Source organism: Ursus americanus, chromosome 3 (assembly GCF_024610735.1).
Source record: "Ursus americanus isolate L20-20 chromosome 3, mUrsAme1.1.p, whole genome shotgun sequence".
Classification (NCBI taxonomy): Eukaryota; Metazoa; Chordata; class Mammalia; order Carnivora; family Ursidae; genus Ursus; species Ursus americanus.
This window is the reverse complement of record NC_142129.1, coordinates 89,753,430-89,772,586: the sequence shown is the minus strand read 5'-3', so window position 1 is coordinate 89,772,586 and position 19,157 is coordinate 89,753,430. Positions and strand designations below refer to the sequence as shown.

General features: G+C 42.9%; 1 pseudogene; it reads right to left on the bottom strand.

Annotated features, from left to right (window-relative positions):
• Positions 1 to 437: 437 nt before the first annotated feature.
• Positions 438 to 750, bottom strand: LOC148110433 (10 kDa heat shock protein, mitochondrial pseudogene; annotated as a pseudogene).
• Positions 751 to 19,157: the final 18,407 nt, after the last annotated feature.

Below are 19,157 nucleotides of genomic sequence, written 5' to 3'. Positions count from 1 at the left end.
TATTATTAAACAATAATATTTGTTAATAATAATAACCCTCTTAAGACACCCTGTCTCTAAAAGTCTGGTAATTCTTAGAGGGATTTTTTGACACAAAATCCCAGACTCAACACACTATGTTCTATATATTAGGACTGATTCTTATAGGCTTTATTTAATCATAACGATTCATAAACTGTGGTCTGGCTGGACTCCTAGGAAGTATCTACTATTTTCTTTAGGAAATTTTGGGGAAAAATATGTAAAAATATAGGTACAAGGATTGTGTCTGAGGAATGGAATTTGTTAAGGAACATAGCTTTTATATTTTTCTCGTGATGAAGTTTCTTTGGTTACCATTGGTTTAGGATAAAGGAGAGTCGTGAGAATTATTTACATGAGGAAGGATTTCACAGCTTCACTGGAGTGGGCAGCTTCACTTTTGCCATTTCAGTGATTTATTTCAGTATGTACTTTCCGAGAATGTCGCCGTCTCCAAATAAGAAATAATCCTTGTCGTCTGGAACGGCTTTGGTGCCTCCATGTTCTGGGAAAAGAACTTTATCGCCAACTTCTGTGCTGACTGGTTGACTCTCTCCACCCTTTCCTTCAGAGCCCGATCCAGCAGCTACTACTGTCGCTTGCAGTGTTTTTCCTCGGGATTTTTCCAGGAAGTATTATGCCTCCTTTAGTTACAGTCTCAGCTGCATGGCTTTCAACTCAAATTTGGTCAAACAGGGGAAGAAACTTCCCAAACGCCCGTCCTGCCATGACTGCAGCCTCCGCAGTTTGTACTCTGGTCTCTGGAGGTGCCAGGTCAACGAGACCTGCAGTCTGACCCTCAGGCCACACAAACGTGGGGGAAAAAAAGTCCCACGAGGAGTCTTTTGATTTTATCTTCAAATTCTTGAAATTTTTCCGATATTGTTTTTCTCCTATCATCCCTCATCCTTCCCTCTCTTCCTCCCTGCTTTCTTGGGGCTTGTCAACAAGTATTTAGTCTTTCTCCTATGGGGCAGGGGAGAGGCTGGAGGAGGAGAGCCAGTTTGGATTTACTACAGCAGCCTAGGCCTGAATAGAAGGTAGGGTAGGGGCAATGAGGGGGGAAAGAAGAGACAGAAAGGAGAGTCAGGGAGGGAGACATGCCAGGAGGGAATCACCACGTGGATACAGGGGCACAGGAGGTGGGGGAGGGAAAATTTACTCCAAGATTTGGAGGCAAGGGGGAGTGATAGGCAGAAATGGCAAGATCTAAAGGAGTGGATGCTGAGGAGAAGATAATACATTTAGACATACTGGTTTGAAGAACCGGTGGAGGGTGTTTAATAAGCTTTTGTAATGTAGTGCTGGAATTTAGGACCAAGGTTAGGACAGAGGAAAAAAGCCTTAAGCCAAAGTAATAAACCTCAAGGACTGAAAGGGAAGGCATCAGTGAGAAGGTTGGGGGAGTATGCTGGCAGAGGTAATCTCTCTCAGAGCTTCTAGAATAAGAAGTGAGAGTCCACATCCAGTGATCCCTATTTAGTAATCCTTTGCTTATAATCTCATAACACCAATGTCTTAGGGTCAAATTCCCTTCTAGTTAAAGTTTTCCTGATTTTCTGCTACATTTTCTATGTAGATTTATCTTAGATTTTTACAAGAAATTTTACTTTTCCTCGGGATTGATAAATTTTCCTTTCGGAAACTTTGATAAACTTCCTTTCGGTGACCTATTTTTTTTTCACTGTAGTCATTTTCTGCCCAAACTATGTAAGTTGTTTAGTCTGTCCTACAGCAAGTTCTTTGTCTTTATAATTCTTTTTTTTTAAATGTGGTAAAGTACATGTAGCATAAAATTTACCATCTTAAGCATTAAAGAAGCACCGAAATTTCAGTGGCATTAAGTTCACTCACATTGTGCAGTCACCACCATCATCCATCCTTAGAACCTTTCTCATCTTGCGAAACTGAAACCTGTACTATTAAACACTAACTCTCCAGGGGCGCCTGGGTGGCACAGTGGTTAAGCGTCTGCCTTCGGCTCAGGGCGTGATCCCAGTGTTATGGGATCGAGCCCCACATCAGGCTCTTCCGCTATGAGCCTGCTTCTTCCTCTCCCACTCCCCCTGCTTGTGTTCCCTCTCTCGCTGGCTGTCTCTATCTCTGTCAAATAAATAAATAAAATCTTTAAAAAAAAACAACACTAACTCCCCAATCTCCCCTCCCCCTGGCCCCTGGCAACCACCATTCTACTTTCTACGACATTAGGTACCTCATCTAAGTGGACTCACACAGTATTTGTCCTTGTGTGACTGGCTTATTTCACTCAGCATCATGTCCTCCAGGTTCATCCACGTGGTAGCTGTGTCTGACTTTCCTTTTTTTTTTTTTTAGGCGGAATAACATTCCATTGTATGGATATGACACGTTGTGTTTGTTCATGCATCCATCGATGGATACTTGTGTTGCTTTCACTTTTTGGCTATTGTAAACACAGCTGCTACCGACATGGGTATATAAATACCTCTTTGATATGCTGGGGTGCACACTCTTCTATTACTCGGTACCTCTTCAGTTATTTGGGGGTATATACTGGGTCATATGGTACATCTATGTTGGTGGCTTTTTGGGGGTGGGGGGTGGACTGCCATACTATTTTCTGTAGTGGCTGCACCATTTTATAGTCCCACCAACAGTGCCCCAAAATTCCAATTTCTCCACATCCTCGCCAACACTTGTTATTTTGTTTGTTTATTTGTTTGCTTTTTTAATAGTAGCCATCCTAATAGGTGTGAGGTGACATCTCATTGTGGTTCTGATGTGCATTTCCCTAACGATTCATGAGCTGAGCATCTTTTCATGTATCTGTTGGCCGTTCTTCCTTGGAGAAATTTCTAGTCAAGTCTTTAGTTCATTTTTTAAATCACGTGTTTGCTTTTTTGTTGTTGTTGAGTTGCCCATGTTATTCTTGATGGTCGTGTTTCTCTAAGTAATTTCTTTTTAAAAAACATTATTTATTTGAGAGAGAGAGTGAGGGAATGAGGAGGGGCAGAGGCAGAGGGAGCCTGATACGGGACTCAATTCCCAGGACCCTGGGATCATGACCCGAGCCAAAGGCAGACGCTTAACTGACTGAGCCACCCAGGCGCCCCTCTCTAAGTAATTTCTGTCCTCCTCTTCCTTTTTTTCTTTTTTAGTTTTTCATATTTTGCCAGCAAAGCGTGTAGCTTCTTTGAACTCTGTTGTGTAGTTTCAGTGTTTATTTAGGAGTGAAAACAACTTAAAAAATAAAAATAGAAGAAAGCAATAGAAATGCAGTAGCTTCCAGCTGCAATCTGGTGAATTATTACGTTTCACCAGCAAGTCTTAGAAAAAGGAATTTTTTGACTCATGTAAGCTGAAAAGTATAGGGGAAGAGCTGATTCACTGATTTAAAGCTTAACGTAGGGCTCCAGCAAAGTCACCCAGATCCACCTCTTGGCTCTGCTTCCTCTGAGTCTTTTCCATTTTGAGACAGCCTTTCCCAGTGTGGTTGCCAATGGCAACTCTCTTCTTTTTCCTCCTCCTCTTCTGCCACTTCCTCCTCTCCCCCCTCCTCTTTTCCTTCAGTAAACTTTATTTTGACATAATTACAGATTTACGGAAGAGTCATGAGAATAGGAAAGAATCCCTTTATATCCTCTGTAAAGGAAGACTCAATTCCTGTGTGTCTCCTTTACTCTCGACACTACTCCCACATTTCACTTCTGACACCGAGGTGTGCTAGTTTTTACACACATTAAGCAATTCTGCAGCATCACCTGGGTGTCCTTCAAGTTAACTCGATTCTGACACTAACTGGAGAGAGTGGCAGATCCCACAGTGAAGGGCTCAGTCCCACAAGACTGTTTCCCTGGTTTCACGTGTCAATCACGATTCACCTGTTTCTCACCAACCAGCTATAAATTGAAGGTTCCCATGACCCCCTTCTCAAGTTTAATCACCTTGTTAGAGTCACTTGCAGAACTCAGAGAAACATTTACTTCCATTTGCTCGTTTATTATAAAGGATATTATAAAGGATACAGATGAATAGCTGGATGATGAGATATATAGGGTGAGGTCTGGAAGGGTCCTGAGGACAAGAGTTTCTGGCCCCGTGGAACTGGGGTGCAAAACCATGGATGCTTTCACCAACCCTAAAGCTCCTCAAGCTTTGTTGTTCAAGAGTTTTTATAGAGCTTCATCTTCAGCCCCCTCACCTTTCCAGAGGTTGGTGGGCGTGGCTGAAATTTCCAACCCTCTAATTACTTGGTCTCTCTGGTGACCAGCTCCATCCTCAGGCTAGTTTTGGGGCCCAGCCTAAGTCAGCTCTTTAGCATAAACTGAGATATGCTCAAGAGGGGCCTGTGATGAATGACAAAATGCCGTGGGTTTTCAGAATTCTGTCCCAGGAACCATGGATGAAGACCAAAAGTATCTCTTATTACACCACACCCTTTAACCAAGTTCCTCCACTGCTAACGTTTTATTCCCTTTGCTTTACCATTCTTTTTCTTGTCCCCAACTTTAATCTATTACCTCTGCGTGTCTGTGTGTGTATAAGGTAATTTTTCCTGAACCATGGGTGAGTTGCAGATGTGATAACCCTTTATGCCCAACACTTCAGTGTGTATTACCTAAAAATAAGGATATCAACCTCAATACAGTTATCAAAATACAATGATCAAAATCCAGATATTAAAGTTGATAAAATATCAGCTAATGCACACACCTTATTCCAATTTCACTAATTGTCCTGGTAACATCTTTTATAGACAAAGAAAACCACAGATCATAAATTGCATCCTGTTGTCAGTCTTTTTAGATAATGCTGAATTCCCCTCTGTAAGGCTGGAACATCTTGCACTCTCACCAGCAATGCATGATAACAGTAGCTCTATTCTTCTTTTTTTATTTGAATTCAATTAGCCAACATATAATACATTATTAGTTTTTAATGTAATGTTCAATGATTCAATGGTTGTGGAAAACATGCAGTCCTCATCATATCACGTGCCCTCCTTAATGTCCATCACCCAGTTACCCCATCCCCCACCCACCTCCCCTCCAGCGACCCTCAGTTTGTTTCCCGGAGTCAAGAGTCTCATATGGTTTGTCTCCCTCTCTGATTTCTTCCCATTCAGTTTTCCCCCCGTCCCCTATGATCCTCTGTGCTGTTTCTTATATTACACATATGGGTGAAACCATATGATAATTATCTTTCTCTTATTGATTTATTTCACTCAGCATAATACCTTCCAGTTCCATCCATGTTGCTGTAAATGGTAAGTATTCATCCTTTCTGATGGCTGAATAATATTCCATTGCATATGTGTGTGTGTGTGTGTGTGTGTGTATTCACATCTTTATCCATTCACATCTTCTGAGAAAGAATCCAGTAAGGTCCAGGTCACTCATCAATTTTTTTGAATTGAGTCTTTTATGCCCTGATTGGTCCAATTTGGGTCATGTGTTCTTTCCTGAACCAATTACTGTTGTCAGGGGAAGTAGACAGTACTGATTAGCTTAGCTTGGGTTACACATCACTCCCTGGGAGCCCATGGCTGTATTCAGGTTCACAGGCTGGGCTCAGACTGGGGGGCGGGCTGGAATTGGAATACTATTTCTACAGAATAGAACTGGATGAAAGCAACAAAAACAGCAACAAATATCCAATACATTCTCCCCATAATGGGTGCCTCATGGTCACACATACCAAAACAATAAATGCCTACCATGTGTGGTGAAAGTGAGAGATACCAAAACCAGAACATAGGTAGATCCCCACCTAATTTTTCATGTTCATGCAGTAAATATTTTAATATCTCTTCTCTTATTTGTAGCACCACTCTCTCTGAGAGATATTTTGGTCTGTCTAATTTTGTTTTATTTTTCAGTTGAACTAACTCTCAGCTCTAGGTAGCAGTAGGAAATTGCATATTTATCCTACTTTTGCAAAGTATGTACTAAAAAATAATTGAAAAATAATTGAAATAATTTCACTAAATGTTACTCAAATAAATAAATGTAAGCCCAGTTTTTGCTTTTGTTGTTGTTCTAACCTATAGGTCTTTTGAAACTGTGATCTGTCTAAAAGAACTTGCAGATATTTTTCTCTCAGTTTCACAAAAGAACAAACAAACAGTCATTGTTAGAATGTTTATTTTCCTGCCTTTTCAAATGACAGAGGATTTTCATCTTGCACAGAAACTGGAGGGCTCTTGGTGTAGGGTGATGATTTGTGGCTGTTCCACACTTCTTCTCATGCTTGTTTTTCTTTGGATTGTAAAGCTTCTAAATGATCAATTGCCATCATAACAGACCCTATGGAAGTTGTGCTCCCCAGGACAGTTTCTTTAAGCCCAGAAGCATTAACCCTCCCAGATGTATCTGCACCAGGACAAATGGATCTCTTGTTTTACATCCAAAGAGTATTTGGGAAAATATTTTTCGAACCTAAGTAGTTAGTGTACTTTGAAGAACACACATCTTATTCCCGTAGTCATCAAACATCAAAAAGTCCTACCATTCCTTGATGTAGGAATGTACTCATTTTTATTTTCCGTAATTAACTTCTTATTTTCCACTCAACAGAGTTCAGAAATACCTTAAAAAACCAAACCAAAACAAAACAAAAGAATCCAATTTAAACCAGTATCTCTCCATTCTTAATCAACAATTGGACAAATAATTAAGAAGTTGTGGTCCATATATACAATGGAATATTACTCAGCCATCAGAAAGAACGAGTTCTCAACATTTGCTACAACATGGATGGCACTGGAGGAGATAATGCTAAGTGAAATAAGTCAAGCAGAGAAAGACAATTATCATATGATTTCTCTCATCTATGGAACATAAGAACTAGGATGATCAGTAGGGGAAGAAAGGGATAAAGAAAGGGGGGTAATCAGAAGGGGGAATGAAACATGAGAGACTATGGACTATGAGAAACAAACTGAGGGCCTCAGAGGGGAGGGGGGTGGGGGAATGGGATAGGCTGGTGATGGGTAGTAAGGAGGGCACGTATTGCATGGTGCACTGGGTGTTATACACAACTAATGAATCATCGAGCCTTACATCGAAAACCGGGGATGTACTGTATGGTGACTAACATAAGAAAATAAAAAATCATTATAAATACTTAAAAAAAAAACCAAAAAAACAATTGGACAAATATTAAACAGAGGAAACTCAGTGATGATCTAGCCTGCATCTTTCCCTTCTTGTAGATCTGAAGGAGAAAAATGCAGAGGAGTGTTTTAGGGAGGTGTTAGAGGATGCAGGGAAGGGGCATGAGCCCTGGGATATGGACACAGGACACCTGGGTCCTAAGGTGGCTGTGTAACCACAGCCAAGCCACAGATACTTTCTGGAAGTTGGACCATGATATATAAAAAAAAAAACCCACAAAAACCCAAAAACTTCAGAATTTAGTACCAAAGTCATAATTCCCAGAAGTGACAAAGGGCGTCTTCCTGAAAAAAATAACCGTAAATTTGTGATCTCATAATTCAGATTGCCCGGATAGATGTTATTCGTATAAATTTCCCTAGTATAATGATAAAATGTTTCCTTTCATATGGATACTTTTATTCCTTTTGAGAGGGGAAGGGAAGAAGGCAGATTCCTGTGACCAAGCTCTCTTCACCCAACACAAGGTAAACTTGAGGCTGTTTCTTAATAGGGAAGATAAGCCTTAGGAAAAGAAAGGGAAGACAGATGACCTATTCCTTTAAAAACAATCGATCTGACTTCAGATTGATGGGGCACGGGAAGATCAGCTGAGGCTTTGAAGCGATACTGGCTACCTTTCCAGAAAATTTCTTATCCCAAATTAAACAGCAATTATGCCTTGGAACCCATTATTTGGGGCCTATATTTTATTTTCTGTAAAACTGGATTAAAATGTGGAAGAATTTTGAAGTAAAAAAGAAACAGAACGGGACAAAATAGTTCCTAAAACCTCTTTAAAATAAAACAAGTGGTCAAAATCAATTTCTAGAATTCCAGCTGGCAACTCTGGATAGTCTCATTACAGACCAGAGGAATTGTTTTGATAAACATCCACCAGGTCCGAAGGCTTTGCCTCCAGGTCTTAATTAAAAAATTATCCTTAAAAAAAAAGGGGGGGGGGCGCCTGGGTGGCACAGCAGTTAAGCGTCTGCCTTCGGCTCAGGGCGTGATCCCGGCGTTACGGGATCGAGCCCCACATCAGGCTCCTCCGCTATGAGGCTGCTTCTCCCTCTCCCACTCCCCCTGCTTGTGTTCCCTCTCTCGCTGGCTGTCTCTCTCTGTCAAATGAATAAATAAAATCTTTAAAAATAAATAAATAAAAATAAAAAATAAAAAATTATCCCACAGTGCATGTTCATTATTTTTTAGGGCAAACCGTATCTCAAATTTTCCCTATGTTACTACCACTTAGCCTAGAAGCTACACTTAACTGACCCCTGTCGCTCCAAAAATAAAATAATTTAACCACCAAGAAATGTCTTGGGAGGGATTCTTATTAGAGAATAGTTATTCATTCATATAAATCTTAATAAGAGCATCTGGGCATGCAGTAATGAACCAAAACAATGGCTCCGATCTCATGAAGCTGGATTCTAATGAGGAGAGACCCACAATAAACAAGGATATAACATCAGCTGAAGACAGGTGCTACCAAGAAAAATAAAGCATCATATAATGCAAAGAGCAGGCGGGGTTCATGCATTCCATTTAGGTAGAGTGAAGACCTGTCTGATAAGGTGACATTTGAACAGAGGCCTGAATGAAGGGAGGGAGGGAAACATGAGGTCATCTAGAACAAGAGTTTGCCATTTTTTTCTGTGCGAGGACAGACAGCAAGTATTTTTGGCTTTGCAGACCATATGGTCTCTGCTGCAGCTCTTCGACTTCACCCTTGGGGCGAGAAAGCAGCCATGGACAGCATAAATGAACAGGGAAGGCTATGTCCCACCAATCCCATACTTATGGACAGTAAAATTTAAATTTCATGTACTTTTCATGTGTTACAAAATATGATTTTTCTTTTGTCTTTTCTAACCATTTTAAAATGTAAAAAACATTCTTGGCTCAGAGGCCCTACAAAAATAAGCTATGGGCTTGGTTTGCTGACTTCTGATCTGTGATCCCTGACCCCAAGTAAACATTCCAGGAGAGGGAAGAATCAGGCCTTGAAGCAGGAGCATGCATAACTTGATGATTGAAAGCAAAGGAAAGTTCCATCCAGAGGCATCAATGAGTAGTCATTATGCGAGAGAGCTCCTATAGTCATTACAAATTATTTTTACCTGGATATGTCAAGCTTCTAACTGTTAAGTATCTTTAGGACCAAGATATGTTCTCTTGGTCTCCCTTCAGAAGACAGATCTCACATTTCAGAGGGGTGGATGGATCTGGAGAAACTTCTCAGAGGAAGTAGGTTTTGAACTGGTTTGGCTTTGAAAAATGAGCCATGTTTTAACAGACAGGCCTGGACAAAGACAGGGAAAGAATTTTCTAGTTAGAGAAACAACCTGAATAAAGGCCCGATAGAAAGTAGGAGAGTAGCATCTTGTGGATTACAGGTCCTTTTGGTCCTGTTCCAAGTACTCTGTATGTGCGTGCATGTGTGTGTGTGTGCATGTGCATGTGCGTGTGTGTGTGCACGTGCGTGTGTGTGCGCGTGCATGTGCGTGTGTGTGCATGTGTGTGTGTGCGTGTGTGTGTGCATGTGCGTGTGCGTGTGTATGTGCATGTGCGTGTGTGCATGTGTGCGTGCGTGTGTGTGTGTGTGTGTGTGTGTGTGTGTGTTGCATATCCCTACACCTTGAAATACAAGCCTCCAAACAATGGTTCTCAAATTCGGGCCTGCATCAGAATCACCTGGATGGCTTATGAAAACCATTGCTAGACCCCACCTGAGGGTCTCTGGTTCAGCAGGTCTGGAGAGGAGCCTGAGAATGTGCATTCCTAGTAAGTTCCCAGGTGAGGCTGATGCTGCTGGTCCTAGGACCCCACCTGGAAAACCACCGGCCTGAAGGGTCGTCTGCTACAGAGGAAGGGTGGGATCTGGCAATCATCTATTCCCTGGCTTTCAAAATGGGGTAGTGCCTGACCAGCTGTGGAATCCATGCCTATCATAGACTTCCTTATGCATGAATTCCGTTCCGCTCCTGACTTCTTTCCTGCGACTATTTAGAAGGGCTTAAAATGTGTACATGTTTCATATGATGCTTCTGCTTCCAGATTAAAAAAAGAAAAGCCATAGAGACATGTTTTTTTGCCATCCACAGCAAAGCAATAACATGGAGTAGCATACATCACACCAAGCATTCAGAGACTTCTAGGGTGTCTCCAGAGAGACAAAGGAAACTGGAGACATTTTGGAATTGACTAATGCAGTGAGTTTGTGTATCTTTCTCATGAATTACAGCCCAAGATTCAACTTAAATTCTCCAGCAGCTAAGACTATCATAATTAAGTTTCTTACTATGCATACTATTGATTCTTCTGTCATAACCATTTTTTAAGACTGGCAGGTAGCAAAATTAAGCAACACATTATTTCTTTGAATTCATTCACTTGCACCAAATTTCCAGGGATTAGCAAAAAATCCAGAAGGTAGGCAATTAGAAGATCAATACGCTCCAAAAGAAATATGTATTTTTAAAATGGAGAATACCAAAAATAAAAATTCTCCTTTGTGTTCCAAAATTAAACAGTGAAAAGTGAAGTGAAACGTCCACATGTATTTGGAAGTGGCACTTCAAAAATAATCAAGTTAAGGGGTGCCTGGGTGGCTCAGTTGGTTAAGCTCCTGACTTGTTTTTGGCTCAGGTCATGATCTCTGGGTCGTGGGATTGAGCCCCATGTCAGGCTCCGTGCTCAATGGGGAGTCTGCTTGAGATTCTCTCTCTCCCTCTCCCTCTGCCCCTCCCCCAACTCTCTAAAATAAATAATCTTTTTTTAAAAATCAAGTTAATACTGAACTAAAACCTAATTAAGAATATGGAGAAAAAACTCAAAGTTTGAAGGATCAGAGTAACCTCTGTACATTGAGTTTGCTGTTGGCTGGTCTCTGCTAAGGAATAAGGCCCTATTTACAAATTATTTACAAATTCTGTGGCCTTACCAGCTAAGGTTTATGTCTCACGACCCTGCCCCATACCCCCAGCTATGGCTTACTGGGCATTTGATCCAAAGGTGACCTATCTCAGGCAGGCCAGCAACCTATGATGTTGGAGAGACTGGGTCAGCTGGCTGTGAGAGCCACGTGAGGGCTCACTGTGGACCAAAGGCAAAGTGAGGGTATGAAGAAGCCCAGTGGTAAAAAGAGGAGGACAGGGTGGGCAGATTCACAGGAAAGAAGTAGAGAGGCCATCAGTTAGAGATCACGTGGCCACTACTGGAGAAAGGGACAGACTTGTTCTGGGTGGTTCTTTAGTCCCAGTATATGTGTATTCTTAGAGTCAACTACCTTTTCCTTGCGATAACTCACTCATGTGAGTTTCTTTAAAGGGACCTGATGCAAACAGCACCTGTGTTTATAATTATTACTATTATTTCTAACTACGAAAGCAGCAAAACTTTTATTGTAAAACATTTCAGCACATCTACTGGGAAAGAATGGTTTAGAAGCATGCATGAATCTCAGTTCTGTGTGGTCTGAAGCTTGCACAGGTTGGGTGGCTATCTTTAAGAAAAGAAATGCCAAAGTACCCATAAAAAATAGGTAGAGGGCCGTGGAAGAGGAGACCCATGTAGGTGAGGGGCTTTGAAGCCTGAGCTTAACTTTATGGTAACTTCAAGTCCATTTAGAAGTGAGAACATGATCCAAAGGGGCAATGTGAGCTTAGACACTTCTGTCTCCAACAACAACGTTTAATTTAAGTAAAAAGTGCCCCCCAGAAAATTACATTATACCACCGGCGTGCTTTACTTCAGTGTTTTTAAGCCTTAGCTAAAGAAATATTCGTGGGCATGACTGGCACTTTGTAAAGGATGAACTAGACTAGGAGAGAGTAGAAAATATCAGGGTGCATCACATGATATCAGGAAACAATTGTTCTGTGAGACTTTTGTTTCAGTTTTATACTTAAAATGCTAGTGATTCTCAGGATCTCTTCAGAGCCTCAAAATATAGGCGGGACCTCCCAAAGTGTTTTGCTTGTGTGGGATGTATCTATTGATATTTGCTGTATTAGAAATTAAAATTGAGAATTAAATACATATATTGATATTTTATCTATCTATCAATCTCTCTATATTTTAGACTAGTCAAGTGCAGTTGCGAGAAGGGGGAAAGAGTAGAACAAAGCGTTCGAGCTGTAACTATGAACGATCAATAGAGGTAACTCACTACCTTTGGACCAGACTAAAATATATTAATTTCTTAATTTATTAATAACTTGTGGTCACCCCAAAGAGGCAGGATGAGCCCAACAGCTGTCACAATGGACAGGGTGTTTCGGTGGTGACCGCCACCAAGAGTCTCTCTTCTCGTGCTTTGGCTTGCCAACTGGCTCCGCTGCCCGCTGCTGAGCACGGATTTTTTTTTTTTTAAGATTTTATTTATTTATTTGACAGAGAGAGAGGCAGCGAGAGAGGGAACACAAGCAGGGGGAGTGGGTGGGAAAGGGAGAAGCAGGCTTCCCGCTGAGCAGGGAGCCCGATGCGGGGCTCGATCCCAGAACGCTGGGATCATGACCTGAGCCGAAGGCAGACGCTTAATGACTGAGCCACCCAGGCGCCTCTGAGCACGGATTTTGAGCTGCCTTCTGGCCAGAATGTTCTGTGAGCTGTGCTGCTGCCTGCTGGGGAGACTTGCACTTTGAACTGTGCTCCTTTGTGCTGCGTTTGCTGTGTCCTACCGAGGCTCTGTTAGAGACGCAACCAACCCAAGTGGAAAGTTTCGATAATTTGTGTTCAGGGACTGGATTGAGACCCTCTTTAAAGTAGCCTCTCTAAAGTAGCCTGGGTCATATGTCTCAGCCTTTGCCAGATGTTATCATGCTGGAGGACCCCTTGGCTACCTGGGGAGCCCCTGGGGATGAATAGAGTGAGTAACAGTGGGAGTTTATGGACCAGCACTGCCATCATCACACATGAGGGAGCTTGCTGGAGAGTTGCTGGCTTCCATCCCTTTACTGGGACATCCCTTCTTAAGGATGGGACACAAGGGCCAGCACAATTAGCTGCACTACAGGCAGTCATCTTAGCACTGGTCCCTGGCCAACAACTGACCCCACCTGCACATTTTTACAGGTACTAGGGTCATTCATTGTCAGTGCTCAGCCATCTGGCCCGGCGAATGGCAGCAACAATTTCTTATCCAAGGCCACATCCTTATGGTTAAAGAACTCTGGAAATCCATTGCTAACAGACACCCAAATTATAATGAAGGTCACACATAACTCTGTACATACTAAAACCACAATATGAGGCTTTACTAAGACATTCCTTTGCAGTTCTAAACTTTACTGATAGTGACCAAGGCACACATTTCACTTTGCAAAATACACGATGCTGGGACCTTGAACAAGGTCTTCAACTGAGCTCCCTAACCAGATTCAAGCTACAGGTTTCATAGAGCCTGTCATAGCTTATCTGTTATAAATTCACGTGCAGTTAAATGAACCATGACATTTTCAGTTATTAGTCAAATATCAGGAATGAATTTTAATAATCAGTCTGATTCCATTTTTGATATTTGCGTGCTGATATCTTTCAACCTCCACTCCTCACATTTCCCTCTTGCACACATCTGGGAAGGCAATAAGAAGGCTCATGAGCTCCTTCTCTTGATGCCAACAAAGAATTCAGACCACACAATATCTGGTCCATAGGAGGGAACCCTTGCTCCAGCCCCACTTCCTAACTACGATAAAACTCCAAGCCAGTCACCTCCCCTGCTTTCTCAAGCCACGTGTGGACCATCCTGGGAGCCTGTCCTGCTCTTTCCAGAAACCCTCATTATATGAGTAGTAAATTGCTTTATGTCCTCTTGGTGTATGTGTGATGTATCTGTCTAAAAAGCTGAGCCAAATTTTGGCTGTGGGGTCCGTATATCTCCAAAGGGTGACCACAACAATACCAAATATAAACAAAAATAAACGTAACATGTTAAGTTAAAAAATATTTTTAAAAATAAATATTTTTAAAAACAGGAAAAAATTCAGTGAGGAGAATGGCATTTTTACATTTTGGGGGAGAAATCTCTTTGATGCCTAGTTTAATGGAAGACACTTTGATTCTCATATTCTTCATTCAGTTTATTGCAATGTGCTTCTCTGGTTAAAGTGTTTGAAGAAAATTCATCCTCACTGTTATCTAGTTGGAAAGAGGAAGAGTATTTTAATAACAACTTTAGATAATCGTAGTTATTTTTGATACTGCCCCAGACTTGATAAGTGGGAGTTTCCTAAGTGGCAGTGTGGAACCTGAAACCATATCAATGTACCTTTCATGCTTTGCTACATTAAAATCCATCCTGCATTTTGAATGGATCTTTTACCCATGCATGTTTTTTTTTTTTAAAGATTTTATTTATTTATTCGACAGAGATAGAGAGAGCCAGCGAGAGAGGGAACACAGCAGGGGAGTGGGAGAGGAAGAAGCAGGCTCATAGCGGAGGAGCCTGATGTGGGGCTCGATCCCACAACGCTGGGATCACACCCTGAGCCGAAGGCAGATGCCCAACCGCTGTGCCACCCAGGCGCCCCCATGCATGTTTTTTTTTTAACATCATATTGATTAACTGAGATGCACATCTTACAAAAGGTGACACATTTCACTATGTGATATTTTAAAAAATCACCTTTGTTAATATGACTATTGGTCTTATCAGAAAAATCTTTAAACGTTGGGAAACTGTCAAGTTCATACTGGTGGGTACAAGTTTTCCAAAAATTCTCATTTTTACTTGAAAACTCGAATTGTATCACTGCCAACAAATGCTGTCAATTGTTGTCCTTCAAGTGACAGGCTCACTTCATTCATTTTTGAGGAAATGTCTGCCAAATATTCAAGGGTGACTAAATCTAGTTTGTCTGTTAGGTGTTCTTTCGGAAAGTAAAAACGGTGCTCCATGAAAAGATGCAGCTTGTTCAGTCTGCAACTCAAACAGTAGTTCAAGGGCTCTTGTTGGACAGCCATTGACTTCATTATGCAGCAGAGTGCTTTATGCATATTTATTTCATACACAGGATATTAAAAAGATGTGTATGCAAGGAACAAGATTTAATATAATGAGTGACTTTTTACTGTTTTACCAACAATACTCTTAAATGATATTGGCTTTTAAGACAATCGGCAGTGTATGGAGGTGAGGAAGGCCGCCATGACTCACACAGTTTGGCGCCCCTGCCTGAATTGATCCCAGGGCACCAACAACTTTACCGCCACTGCTTTTCACCATTATGCAACACAGTATAAAGGCAAATAACACCTAGTGTTCAGAGGCAGGCGATAGGAGGTTGTGAGCTGAAACAGCGTTTTGTTGTTATTGTTTAATGATTTATTTATTTGAGAGAGAGAGAGCATGCGCATGAATGGGGGGAAGGAGAGGGAGATAATCTCAAGCTGACTCCCTGCTGAGCTCGGAGCCCAATGTGGGGCTCGACCCCACAACCCATGAGATCACGAGCTGAGCCGAAATCAAGAGTCAGACCCTTAACCAGCGGAGCCACCCAGGCACCCCTGAAGCAGCATTTTAAACATGAAAAAGCAAGGGCTAGGAATCAAGCAGTCAAGGCTTCTAGTCTGGCCTCTGCACTACTGAGCATAGAGATTTACGTGTAGTAGGAGATCAGTAACTATTTTGTTGGTGACTGATGAACTGTGTGGCCTTGGGAAATCGCTTAGCTCCCACGGGGCTCAACTGACTATAAACTGAGGTGAACTAAATGTTCCTCGAGGCTCCCAAACGATGGCCATTCCGTGTTGTTCTGCAGCACGTAAAAATTCACCTACCGGTCAGGTCTCCTTGGCACTCCTGTCATTCCTTCACTACCTTAGTGAGAGAGCCTTCATTCCTTTCCAAATTCAAGAAAACATCAGAAGTGTTGCTTATTTTCCCCAATTTTCCTAGAAAGAGAGAACGCTTTGCAGGTGTACTGTCTCCAACATTTGGAAAGGTACCAGTGGGCACAGGTGGTAAAACCCTAAAGGATGTTCCCTTATACACGTGCATTTCTGTAGGGGAGCAGAGCACGAGGATAATTTTCTGTGCCAATTCACCCGGGCAGAGGAATATCATTTTCTGTTCTTTTTAAATTGCTGCCAGATGTTTTGGCATCATCTATTAAAATCTGATTTTTTTTAAAGATTTTCATTTATTTATTTGTGAGAGAGAGTGCACAAGCAGGAGAAGAAGCAGGCTCCCTGCTGAGGGACTCGATCCCAGGACCCTGGGATCATGACCGGAGCCGAAGGCAGACGCCCAACCGACTGAGCCACCCAGGCGCCCCTCCATTAAAATCTTTACAAAGGACTCCAGTTTATTCAGAGCCAGGGGAAGCGAATGAATCCGAATCAAATGAAAAACCAAGAGATGTACAACTGAATAGAGAAAGCATCTGTCCCAGGTTGATTAGGCAAAATTCATGTCCGTCCGAAAGCTATGAACATGACTTTATACGGAAGGAAAGTCTTTGCAGATGGAATCAAGTTAAGACAAGCTCATACTGGATCCGGGTGGGCCCTCAATTCAGTGACTGGTGGCCTTCTGAGGAGAGGGATTTGGAGACAAAGATGCAGAGACCCGGACACAGAGAGAAGAAGGTCATGGGGCCATGGTGGCAGAGACTGGAGGGACACAGCCACGTGCTGAGACACACTGAGGATTGCCAGCCGCCAGAAGCTAGAAGCAAGCAAGGTTTGCCTACAGGTTTCAGAGGGAGCACGGCCCTGCCAACACCTGTTTCAGACTTCCAGCCTCCCACACTGAATGCATTGTGCGAAGCCTCCCAGTTTATGGAACCCGGTTATAGCAGCCCTAGGAAACGAAGACAGCATCTTGCAAGCCTCCCGTGTGAGAAAATGTAATGTCTGGAGTTATGAATTGGACCTCTCTAGGCCTGAAGGTGTGTATTCTCTAGAAACATTGCCCTGTGACTGTGACCAGTAATTAAAAGGATCCGTTTTGAAAAGGTAACAGCGAAAACCCATGTCATTTAAATCAGGAGGCCTTATAGGTATGACCTGTGTCGTTCGGATGCAGGCCACTGGTTCCAAGTCCCTAGGAAGACCCGTTTTCCCCACATAATTTTAGGAGACCCCAGAGCAGGGCCCTGACTGGGGTGAGATTAAGGGGGGGTATGAGTGGTTCCCTAAATGCTGTGCCCTGGGGGCTGCCCTTCCACCACCCGCAGCTCACAAGTGTGCATACACACAGAGACATATTTAGAAGCCATACCAAGTTCACCCTGGAGAAGACCTCCCCGGGAGGGCAGGCAGACTCTGCATTGAATGACCCTAAGGATGAGCCAGGTGGTGCTGGGGGAGGGGAATCCCAGCCAGGCCCAGAAACATGATTCAAAATACATACATGCTTCTTGCCTTACACCTGCTACGTTCATCCGGGTTTAAAACGCAGAGACTCCAAGAGATGTTAACACAGTCTCACACTTTGTAGATGAAGTGTTGAGAAGCTAGAGAAGAAGCTGAACATGACGAACAAATGAATTAAAGATGAGAGGGTAAGGAAGGCAAAGGAAGTCATGAGATTCCAGTGGTATGAAATGTCTACAACAGGCAAATCCATGGAGACCCAAAGTAGATCGGTAGTGGCCAGGTGTTGGGGAGAGGAGGGCATGGGGAGGGAGAGCTTAATGGGTACAGGGTTTCCCTCTGAGGAGATGAAAAGGTTCTGGAATCTTCAGTAGGTGAACGGTTAAATAAACCCCGGGTACAACGTAGAATGTGATTTAGTGCTAAAAAGGAACGAACCATCAAGCCACGAAAAGACATGGAGGAAATCGAAGTGCATATTACAAAAGCCCTTGTGGACAGGCTCTGGGACATTCTGGCTGCCAGGGAGGAGGAAGGAGGGGTAGTATCTGCACGATACTATGATGGTGGATACACACCATTATAAATACACCCAAACCCACAGAATGACAATGGCAAGAGTGAGCCCCAATGTAAGCCCGCGACCGAGGTGGCTCTAACGCCTGGGTAGTCTATGTAAATAAACCAAAACCTAAGCCCGAGTCAGTGCCCTCAAATCCCAGAAAGCAAAATATAAGGACGAACAGCCCACTAGGCTCTCCCAAATAGGGCAACCCCTCAGGCGACAGCCGATCAAGTCATTGCTTGGCTTCCATATCTTCTGGATAAAAACCTTTCTGCCAGCTCCTGTCCACACTGCTCCTGACCACTTGTTGTTGGTACTGCCTGCTTCAAATGAGGCTTGCTCAAATAACTCCAGATTTGTAACGTGCCTCGGTTTACCTTTTACTAGTCACCGTGTGCTGGTGTGCACATTGTAGCTTGGAACAAGGGCTCGGACACGCCCTCCAGCTCCGGGACGCCGCGATGAAGGCGACTGGACAATTCGGCAGAGCCTCAGAGGAAGTCTCGGGTTGTCACTCAGGGCTCCACAGCCACCTTCTCTGCCCACCCACAGAAATATGGCACTTTATTTTTTTGGCACCTGGGAGTTTTTCACTTCACAGTTAATTTTAGAGGCATTTCTGTATCAGCATATTCTTACCACTGCATTAGAGCCTTAGCGCAGCACAGTTTTGTTAAAAGAAAACACCCAATTGATTCTGTGCCATTGCAACATGGGGGGACTATCTGAGCATAATGGGAATTTCACATTTGGTTCTGCGTGATTTCTTCTTCGAGAAATGCTAGGTGATGCGGGAAATCTACTCGCTGGGGCTGAACTGAGCCACAGAAGGATCCCTGAGTCGCACACAGGTACGCAGCTCACACACCCTCCAGGGGTTCGGCTGGCTGCTGTGCAGTGAGCCACACCCGTGCACGGGACGTGGCACTTCCAAAGAAATGTGCACTCCAGCAGGAAGGGACCCGCCCAATCTGCATTTCACTTGTGCACCCTGAACGCCCGAACCTCCTTTTCTGGGTAGCTCATGCCAAAACACTGGTGCAGCAGAATCACCAGCCGTGGAGACATTTAAAGAGTCACTGAAACTTCTCAAATGCAACAGAACCACATTT